The sequence below is a fragment of the Benincasa hispida genome, chromosome 1 (genome assembly GCF_009727055.1).
Source record: "Benincasa hispida cultivar B227 chromosome 1, ASM972705v1, whole genome shotgun sequence".
NCBI lineage: Eukaryota > Viridiplantae > Streptophyta > Magnoliopsida > Cucurbitales > Cucurbitaceae > Benincasa > Benincasa hispida.
Genome location: NC_052349.1, coordinates 44,294,269 through 44,303,606, shown reverse-complemented (window position 1 = coordinate 44,303,606; position 9,338 = coordinate 44,294,269). Strand labels below are relative to the sequence as shown.

The following is a 9,338-nucleotide window of genomic DNA, read 5'->3' as shown; positions in this document are numbered from 1 at the left end:
TTAATCGAATATATCTTTGAACTTAATGTGCATCTTTTTGCTATAAAAGTTCTTTAACTCAAAAAAGTGTTTTTCTCCATTTGACCAGTCAAGGTAAAATCATACCATATGAATCTTTGGGAAAAGTGTGTGGAAATATTTAAAGCAACTAAGAGTGTAAAAATATTACACGAATTTTCATTAGTATAAATTATAATATTATGTGAATTTATGTATGACCTGTATGTGCAAACTATATGAAATCTTAAATATGAAAAACTATTACACGACTCGCCTAAAAAGACATATGACACAACTTTCCATCCAGGCACATGACATACTGGCCTAAAAAGGCACATGACACACACTTGCCTAGAAAGGCACATGACACGATTTTCCTGAGAAAGGCACATGATACGCATAGCTCCGTGGAATGGTACATGACATGAAAAATGTCTTAGAAAGGCAGATGACAAGAAAATGCCTTAAAGTGGCACATGACACAATTTTGACTGGATTTGGCTAACTTTTAGGTCCCACTAGCTGAAATGATATTCAAACTCATGATTGTATGTGATAGCATAGCCTGCCCCCAGTGGTACGGTTAGTTACTGAATATTTTATGAATTCGGCCTTTCTTTAACATGTTTTTCAAGTAAAGGCAAAGAACGTACTAGGCACATGACGAGGAGATCTGAATGAAGCCTGGTACGTTCTTTTCCTTTACCTGAAAAACATGTTAAAGAAAGGCCGAATTCATAAAATATTTAGTAACTAATCGTACCACTAGGAATTGTTGAAGCTAGTGTAGATGAGTTATTTAACATCGACTTGTGAAATTGGAGAGTAAAATACTAAGTTGGTTTGAGAATACAATTCCAATCAACTTATGTGAATGTCCCAAGCACCCCCTAAGTATATTTGTTCCTATTTTTATGGATTTTTTTTACCATTTTTCATCATTCTCTGTCACTTAGTTTACTTCTTAGTTGCATTTGACATTATATATATACACAAATCTAATTTTCATGCATTATTTAAATATTTATTTTATATGTGAAATTAGATGTGAGAATTTATTGCAATTGTGCTAAGATTTTTGTGATAAAAAGTATAACTAATAGACAATTTTGTAAATAATAATAATAATGATAAAAACAATCTTATATTATGAAGGCTATTTATGTAGCTATCCCAATTAAAGTATATTTTGATAAACGAAACTAAGAATGATTGAACTGCCTTATAATTTTGTCAGACAAATTTCCTTGCCAAAAAGGTCTGGTCTGAAATCTTATATTTAGGTTTCATTTTGGCTATTAAGGATAATTTAAGGGAGAAATCCAAATTAGAATCTTCTTCAAATAAACAAACTAAAAGAAAGGTTAGATAAGGCAATGTTTGGAATCTAAATTCTCTTTCATATTTTCAGATTCAAGGATAATTCAAATAAAATAAGTTTGGCGGATAATCTAGTTTCTATTTTTCAAAATTTGTTTATGAATTCTGTGATCTACACACTGCAAATTCAAAAACAACATTTTTATATTTTTAATGTATTTAGATTTTGAATTTTGAATTTTGAATTTTAAAATGGAGAATTATATTATAAAAATTGTTGTTTTCAAGTATAGGAAAATGGGCCAATTTATTTACAAATATAGCAAAATATCATTGTCTAATAGACATTTTATCAATATTTATCACTGACACTAATAGAGTGTCAGTAGACAGTAACATTTTATTATATTTAAAAATATTTCCAACAAATTTGTCCTTTAAAACGTTATAATTACTCTTATAAAAAGGATAAAAATGTTTAGAAATACAGTATATTATATTACAAACTCAAATCATTTTTTTAATTAAAACATGAATAACCAATATATAGATTGGTAAAGCAACCTTAGAGGGGAATAGTGTTTATGAAACATGAGATTTTTTTCATAAATATGGTTCTAATTTAACAAATCGGTAAACTTTTTGCTAGCTTAATTAAAACAAGTTCTAATCTGGTTAGGAAGGTGAGCGCCACGCTCTTTTCTGTTCTCTCTCTTCGTGCAGTCTGCATTCGTGTTATCCAAAGCGAGGGCGCCCAGTGAAGGTTGCGCAAGCGATCTCGATCGTTGGCCTAGGGTTTTGGGTGTCGTTTGGTTTTTTCTTCTATTGTCAGGGATGTTCATTTGCTTCGTTTCTGGGTGGAATTAGTGTTCCTGTCTCGCGTTTCAGATCTGGGTTTGTAGGTTATCCCTTGTCACGCTTTTATTTGTGTTTTTTCACCATTGTCTGTTGAATTCGAGCATTCGTCGATCTGTGGGTCTTCGGTGTCTAGGAGATCTGGCCTGTTTCCGGAGGCGAGCATCTACTGTGAGGTATGTTCTAACACTTTCTCTATGGAAAAAAGGAGATCTCCACTTTGGGCCAAAAGTAGGGTGCATGGGAGCCAATCGGGTAGCCTTGTCTTGAATCAGGAGAAGTTGCCAGAGTGTAGGCATGTATCTGAGATTGGAGAGGGTGAGTATGGTGTTCGGGAGCGTGCGGTGGCAAGGTCGGAGGTTGTCCACCGGTGGCAGCGGAACGAAGGAATAAGAAGCCTGGGTTGCGAATCCTAGAACTGGCTGTTGCGGTTTAGTCAAGACTGGAGTGGGTTGGTTCATGGCACTGGAGGGCCGTCTGTTGGGTGGCTTCTTGATGGGCCTCATTCTGTGGAGGGTGTTGTAGGCCCTAAGCAGACTGAAGTGGGTGTAGTGAGTATTAAGGGGTGTGGGCCGCGAGTTGGGCCATCTGATATGGGTCTTCTTGTTAGGCCTCTTTCTGTGGAAGGTGTTGTGGGCCTCAGACAAGCAGATGTTAAGGGGTCTGGGTCTGTTTTTAATTCTTGTGGGCTTCGTGAGTCTAGGGTCCAAAGTGTGGTGGATGGTGTCGAGGTTGAGGGTAGTCCAGTTTTGTCCACTCTTCCGGGTAGGATTCGATTGGGTTGACCCTGTCGAGGGTTCGGTTCTTCATGTTGGTTCTGGGCGGGTCTCCTCTGGGTTTAAGTCAGGTCTGGTCGAAGAGAGGGTTAGGTCTGGTTCTTTGTTTGGTTTGACAGTCGGTTCATCTGAGTTCAGATCCAGTTTGAGGAGTAGTGGTTCTGGGTCTAGGTTATTTTCTTCTTGTTTACAGCTTGGATTGGGTAGTGAGGATCCGGTTTATGGTCAAAAGAATCGGGTTGGGTCGATTTTGTGGTTCTAGGCTCCCCAATACGCCAGTCTCGCGGTCTGGTTCAGCTGTAACGAGCGGTCTGAAGGAGAGTGGCTCTGGTCGGGTGCTCATTGTATGGGTTCTAAGGAGGGCAGGTATTGGGCTTCTCTTTTTGGTTCTTAGTTGAAGAAGAATGTGGATCTTGAGTTCATTCCTATGGTGGTTGAGGGCGAGCATTCTTGTCAAACCGTCGTTAGAGGTTTTGGAGGATGGTGTTGATATGTGGGAGCGCTCTCTTGTTGGAAAGTTTTTTGATGCCATGTTACCTTATACTGTTAATTCTCGCCTTAGTTCTAAAAGTTAGGGTAGGGTTGAGTTGCCTACTATTACGCTTTTGGAGAATGGGTTGATACTGTTTCAGTTTCTTAAGGAGAAGTCTAGAGACTGGGTTCTAGCTATAAGCCTTCGCATATTGGGGTAGCCTATTTTGTTGCGTAAGTAGATGCCCGATATTTTTCCTAAGACTTTTGTGTTTGATTCTATGCCAGTTTGGATTAAACTATCTCGTGTTCCGTTGGAGTTGTGGACTCATAGGGGTTTGGCTATTCTTGCCAGTGAAGTGGGTAAACCTATGGCTTTAGATATGGCGACTAGGGATAAACGTCAGTGTATTTAGGTAATGTGGAAGGCATCTCTATTTTATTTTTACCCTGTGGTGATGGAGGATCAGTTGATTATTCGGACTCTGGTTGATGTTGTTTCTGGTAACCGTGTGGATATTGTTTGTGTTTATGCTTCTAATCTTGTGGTTGAGTGGCATATTCTAATATTTGTTCAAGTTGGCAACAAATGGGTGTTGTTATCGAAGACTTTAATGCTATTTGTAATCTTTTTTATGTGTTTGGGGGTAGTCCTAATTGTATGGAGATGGAGAAGTTTGATCCAACAATTATAGAGGTTGATTTTTTGGAACTTAATGCACAGGGTAATTGGTTTATGTGGACCAGCAAAGTTCAAGGTTCTGGTTTGCTTCGTCGTCTGGATAGATTTATGGTCAATGAAGCTTGGGTCGTGGCTAGGCCCCACTCTAGGGTCCATGTGTTGCCATGGGGGGTTTATGATCATAGTCTCTTTCTTATTTCTACAAGTGATGTTAGCAGGCACCTTGTTCCTGTTTTTTGTTTTTTTTTTTTTTTTAATCATTGGGATGAGGTTGATGGTTTCCTTGATGCTTTTTCGTTACTATGGGTGAGACACGGTGGGGTCTCTCCTTTGGTGAGTTTGATGTGAAACTTAAAGGCCTTAAAGCATGTTATGCGTCGTTTTGTTTGGTAGACATATTTTAGCTCTGAGTAGTGATGTTCATGTTGCTAGGGAGAGGATGGAGAGAGATCAAGGGGAGTTAGAGAAAGATCCTGTAATGATGTTTTATTTAGTGAGGTGGCTTAGGATATTGAGGCCTTTTGGATGGTGGCTAGACCGGAGGAGGTCTCTCTTAGGAAGAAGTCTCAAGTTCGATGGCTTGATTTAGGGGATTAGAACACTACGTATTGTTATCGATGTGTTAGGTCTCATTATATTAGGAATGGCCTTTTTTTGTGGTGGATTCTGAAGGTATTCATAATTCTGAGCATGATCGGGTTGCTAAAGTGGTTGTGAATTTTTTTCATAGTAGTTTGGGGATTTAGAGGTTGGGATATAGAGATCTTATTGCGCAAATTGCTAATATTGTTCAGTTCTAGTGGCCTAATGCCTGTGTGAGTGATTTGTGTCTGCCTATTTCTACGGATGAGATTCAGAATGTCCTTTTCTCTATGAAGAATGGTAAGGCTTCTAGGCCGAATGGTTTTTTAGTGAGCTTCTTTAAGTCTTCTTGTAGTGTGGTGGATGATGATTTATGTGCTACGATTAGTCATTTTTTTATACTTGCTATTTACCTATGGAGTGAATGCTACTGCTCTCACACTTATTCCCAAACACTTAGGTGCTGAGAGGATGGAGGATTATCACCCTATTTCGTGTTGTAATGTGGTGTATAAATGTATTTTGAAATTACTAGCAGATAGGCTCAAGGTGTGGTTTCCTCATTTGATTATTGGGAATCAGTCTGCTTTTATTCCTAGTCATTGTACCACTGATAATATTTTATTATGCTAGGAGTTTGTGAGAGGATATCAATTAAATAAAGGTAAGCCTACGTGTGTTCTCAAGTTGGATCTAAAAAAGGCGTATGATTCGGTGTATTAAGATTTCTTATTTAGGGTTCTGCTTGCCATTGGCACTCCCCCTTTATGTTTGTTAGTTGGGTTCACACATATGTTACTTCCCCTATTTTTTATGTGATAGTTAATGGGTCTCTAGAGAGTTTTTTCCCTGGTAGAAAAAAAGGTTGCAGTAGGGGGATCTCTCACGCTTATTGAATAATCCTTCTGAGAGTTTCTGATTCCATCATCGTTGTAGTTTCCGATTCCATCATCGTTATGAGAGAGTATGCTTGACCCACCTATCTTTGTTGATGACTTAATGATCTTTTATGCGGTTGATAAGGGTTTGTCGGCTTTTTTCCACAGGGTGTTGGGCCCATTTGAGACATTATCGGGGCTTCTTGTTAATGCTGGTAAGAGCTCTATATTTACTGCTAGTGTTTCCTAAAGGAGGCATTGGAGTTGGATAATAGTATTAGGTTTGTTCTGGGTACTTTACCTGTTCGGTACCTTGGCCTCCCCTTATCTGGTCACTTAAGGGCGTTGGATTTTTCCCCTCTAATTCAGAGGATTACTGCTAGGGTGAGGAGTTGGGTTGTGCTTTCCCTTTCTTTTGTCAATCGTTTGCAATTGGTTCGTTCTGTGTTGTAAAGTTTTTAGGTGTTCTGGGCTAGCGATTTTGTGTTTCCTGCTGGTTTTACTCATAAGGTGGATCGGATTTTGAGAGCCTTTCTCTGGAGGGGGCGTGATTGTAGGGATAAAAATCCAAGCATAGTAGAATTATCACGACCTTACTCAAAATTAATTTTGAAATTTTGAAATACCCATACATTAGAATCAATAAAATATCATAGAGAAAAATTAAATCTACTGTAAAATTCTAGGTTATGTTTTAAAAGACAATCCTATAGAGAAAAGGAAATAATCCTTACTCTCATTGATGACTTGAATGGAAAACTCCAAATCCTTTGGGATGGATTTCACGAATACCACCCATTTGGAGACCTCCCTGTTCTTTAATAACTTTGGTATTGGTTTTTATAGGAACCAATTTCTAATTGGAAAGAAAAATCGGAGAGTTTTTGGAGAGCACGAAACAGTTCTGTAAAAGAGAATTGTAAAAGAGAATCAATCACTACCTATTCTTCAATTTTTTGCAGGTTCTTAATAAATGGAAAGAGAGAAACGTGGGAACAATCCCACATTTCCGATAACTCCCTATGTGGGAGTTAAAATTTGAGTTTAATTTAAAAATCAAATAAATAATTAATTGATTGATTAATTAAATCTAATTTAATTAATAATTTCATTTAAATCATATTTAAAGAAAACATCTCTAACATAACCTACCGTTTTCATTCAATTAAGTTAATTAAATAAATCTTCATTAAATTAAATTAATAATTCTAAATTCTCCAATTAATTATTTACTACATTAAAATCAAATATTTAATTTGGTCTACATTTGAATCATTTGTATTTCTCTTATAACCTATAGTTTTAATGTGCATCAGATACGCATTAATTTTAACCTATAGTTTTAATGTGAACTAATTCATATTAATTTAATATTTGAACTCTTTCAAATATTTAATTCTCTCATAAATTAATATTGAATCATATCCAAAATTAAATTTATATTATATATTTTAATTAAAATATAAACTTTATATTATAATGTATCATTATATATTATACTATTTCCCTTAGTGAATTAGAACATTTCAAACTCTATTCAAGATATAAATATCTCAATTCCTTTTACAAGCTAGGAAAGAAACCTCACAGACCTACAGATTAGAAGCTTCAACGATGTGAGATTAATTTGCTAAATTCATTAACCTCATTAATCAATATTCATTAACTGTGGGTATACTCCATTAAAGACTTACAGTTGCATTCTTCTCATTGCAAATATATTTCTGTGTTCATGGATATAGATCAATAACAGCAAGTTAGTCCTTTGCGAGTGTTCGTAACACAACTAGGTCAAAATTTTCGTTTTACCCCTAGATTACTTCTTTATACTTAAGTATCAGTGTTCCTCTAATGAACAACCTCTTTATGGTCCAACCAATAAACGGAATCCTCTCTCAGGCCATTGAAAGGATAGGGCCCTTTGTTCAAGTTCTAGAGATACCACTTAAAGGAACATTCATTTATTTACCCTATTTTCAAGAAGGAGTAAAATCCATCTTGTATTATTATGTTTGTAGCTCCCCACTCAGCCTTATCCCCAAAATGGTAGACATATTGAGTTAGTGAACTGGTCAGTCTCACCTATAGAAATAAAAAGACAATCCTTCATGAACAGGAGTTCATAATAGACTCAAAAATAAGATTAAGTTGCCTAGGTCATCCCATTGAAATAGAAATCTAACTAGTCAACAGAGTTACATCTAGTGGTTACTATTTTGGGATCTAGTCTTATGCAAACTCATTACATAGAATACCTCCACACGTCTGTCACCTACACGAACATATTGGTTCATTGCATTTGTATCAAATACAAAGTGGGTTGTATCTATAGTGTCACTAGGATAAGGTACCCAACTTTATCTCTATTCTATATACCCTTTAGGCTATATCTTGAACATTGATCCTTGTATGTCTCCACATACAGTTCAAGACTCATAAGACAGCCTAGGATGTTAATTTATTGGATTTAAGGTTATTAAGACAAAACAAATACAATACAATCAATAACACTTATTGAAATCAGTTCGATAACTTTTTTATTGATGACAGTAAATTATTTACATTTACTATCTACAAGTTTTAGAGCACAAAACTCAACAAACTCCCACTTGAACTAAAACTCTAGTTAGTGGGATGCACATATTACATTAAGCCAAAACAACAGGAATGGTAAATAAATACAATAAACTAGGATATCTATATACCCATTACATATCTCCCACTTGCCATATATTATATAATGTACATGTCTCGTAGACCTAGACCTTTTAGATGACCCTTGAACATTTTAGTCGAGAGAGCATTCGTAAAAGGATCAGTGATATTGTACTCCAAAGCAATCTTTGTGATGATCACATCTCCTCGTTACACAATCTCTTATATCAGGTGATACTTCCTCTCAATATGTTTACCTCGTTTATGGCTGCGAGGCTTTTTAGAGTTGGCAATTGCCTCACTATTGTCACAGTATAAGGTGATAGGTAAGTTTATGTTTGGAACGACATCCAAATCACTTAGAAACTTCCTGAGCCAAACTACTTCCTTTGCTACTTCACAAGCAGCTACATATTTGGCCTCCATAGTGGAGTCTCTAATGCATCCTTACTTGATGCTACGCCATACTACAGCTCCCCCGTTAAGGATGAACACTGATCTTGACGTGGATTTCCTAAATAAGGGTGAACATTATCAATTGCGGCCCATTCTATAGTTGTTACAATTTGTTGTAAAGTGCTACAAACGAAGTGATCCTGATTCGTTCATGTATTGACATGTGGAACAAAGACGTCCTATGCAATGATTTGTATAAGATCAGACCAAGAAATAAGTCACTCGTATTTTATAACATTGTTTACTGTTTAAGATTGACTATTTCAAAGCGATGACCTAGGTAACTTGACCTTAATCTTCAGTTGACTATGAACTCCTATTTATTTAGGATTATCCTTAGATTTGCATATGTGAGAGTTGGCTCAACAGCACCAGCCCAATAAGCCTCCCATATTAAGAGTAAGACTAGGTAGATAGCTGGGGACATATGGTGCAAAATAGAACTCACTCCTACCCGTTTTTAAGGATAGTAGAGAGATTGTTCCCTCAAGTGCTAACTCTAGGTCTTGAACAAGGAGCCCCATCCTCTTATTGGCCAAAGAGGGACTCAGTTTATTGATTGGATCAAAAACCAATTATTTATTAAAGAATCAGTAGGACTTAAGGAGTAAGATCTAATCTCAGAGGTAAAACAACTTTTGACCCAGCCGTTATTGTGAACAA

The 9,338-nt window shown here is 36.5% G+C and overlaps 1 long non-coding RNA gene across 1 annotated transcript; it reads left to right on the top strand.

Annotated features, from left to right (window-relative positions):
* Positions 1-1,831: 1,831 nt before the first annotated feature.
* Positions 1,832-4,159, top strand: LOC120071324. Its single transcript, XR_005480206.1, has 2 exons — positions 1,832-2,351; positions 2,451-4,159. It is a non-coding gene; the product is annotated as an uncharacterized LOC120071324 (long non-coding RNA).
* The last annotated feature ends 5,179 nt before the right edge of the window (positions 4,160-9,338 follow it).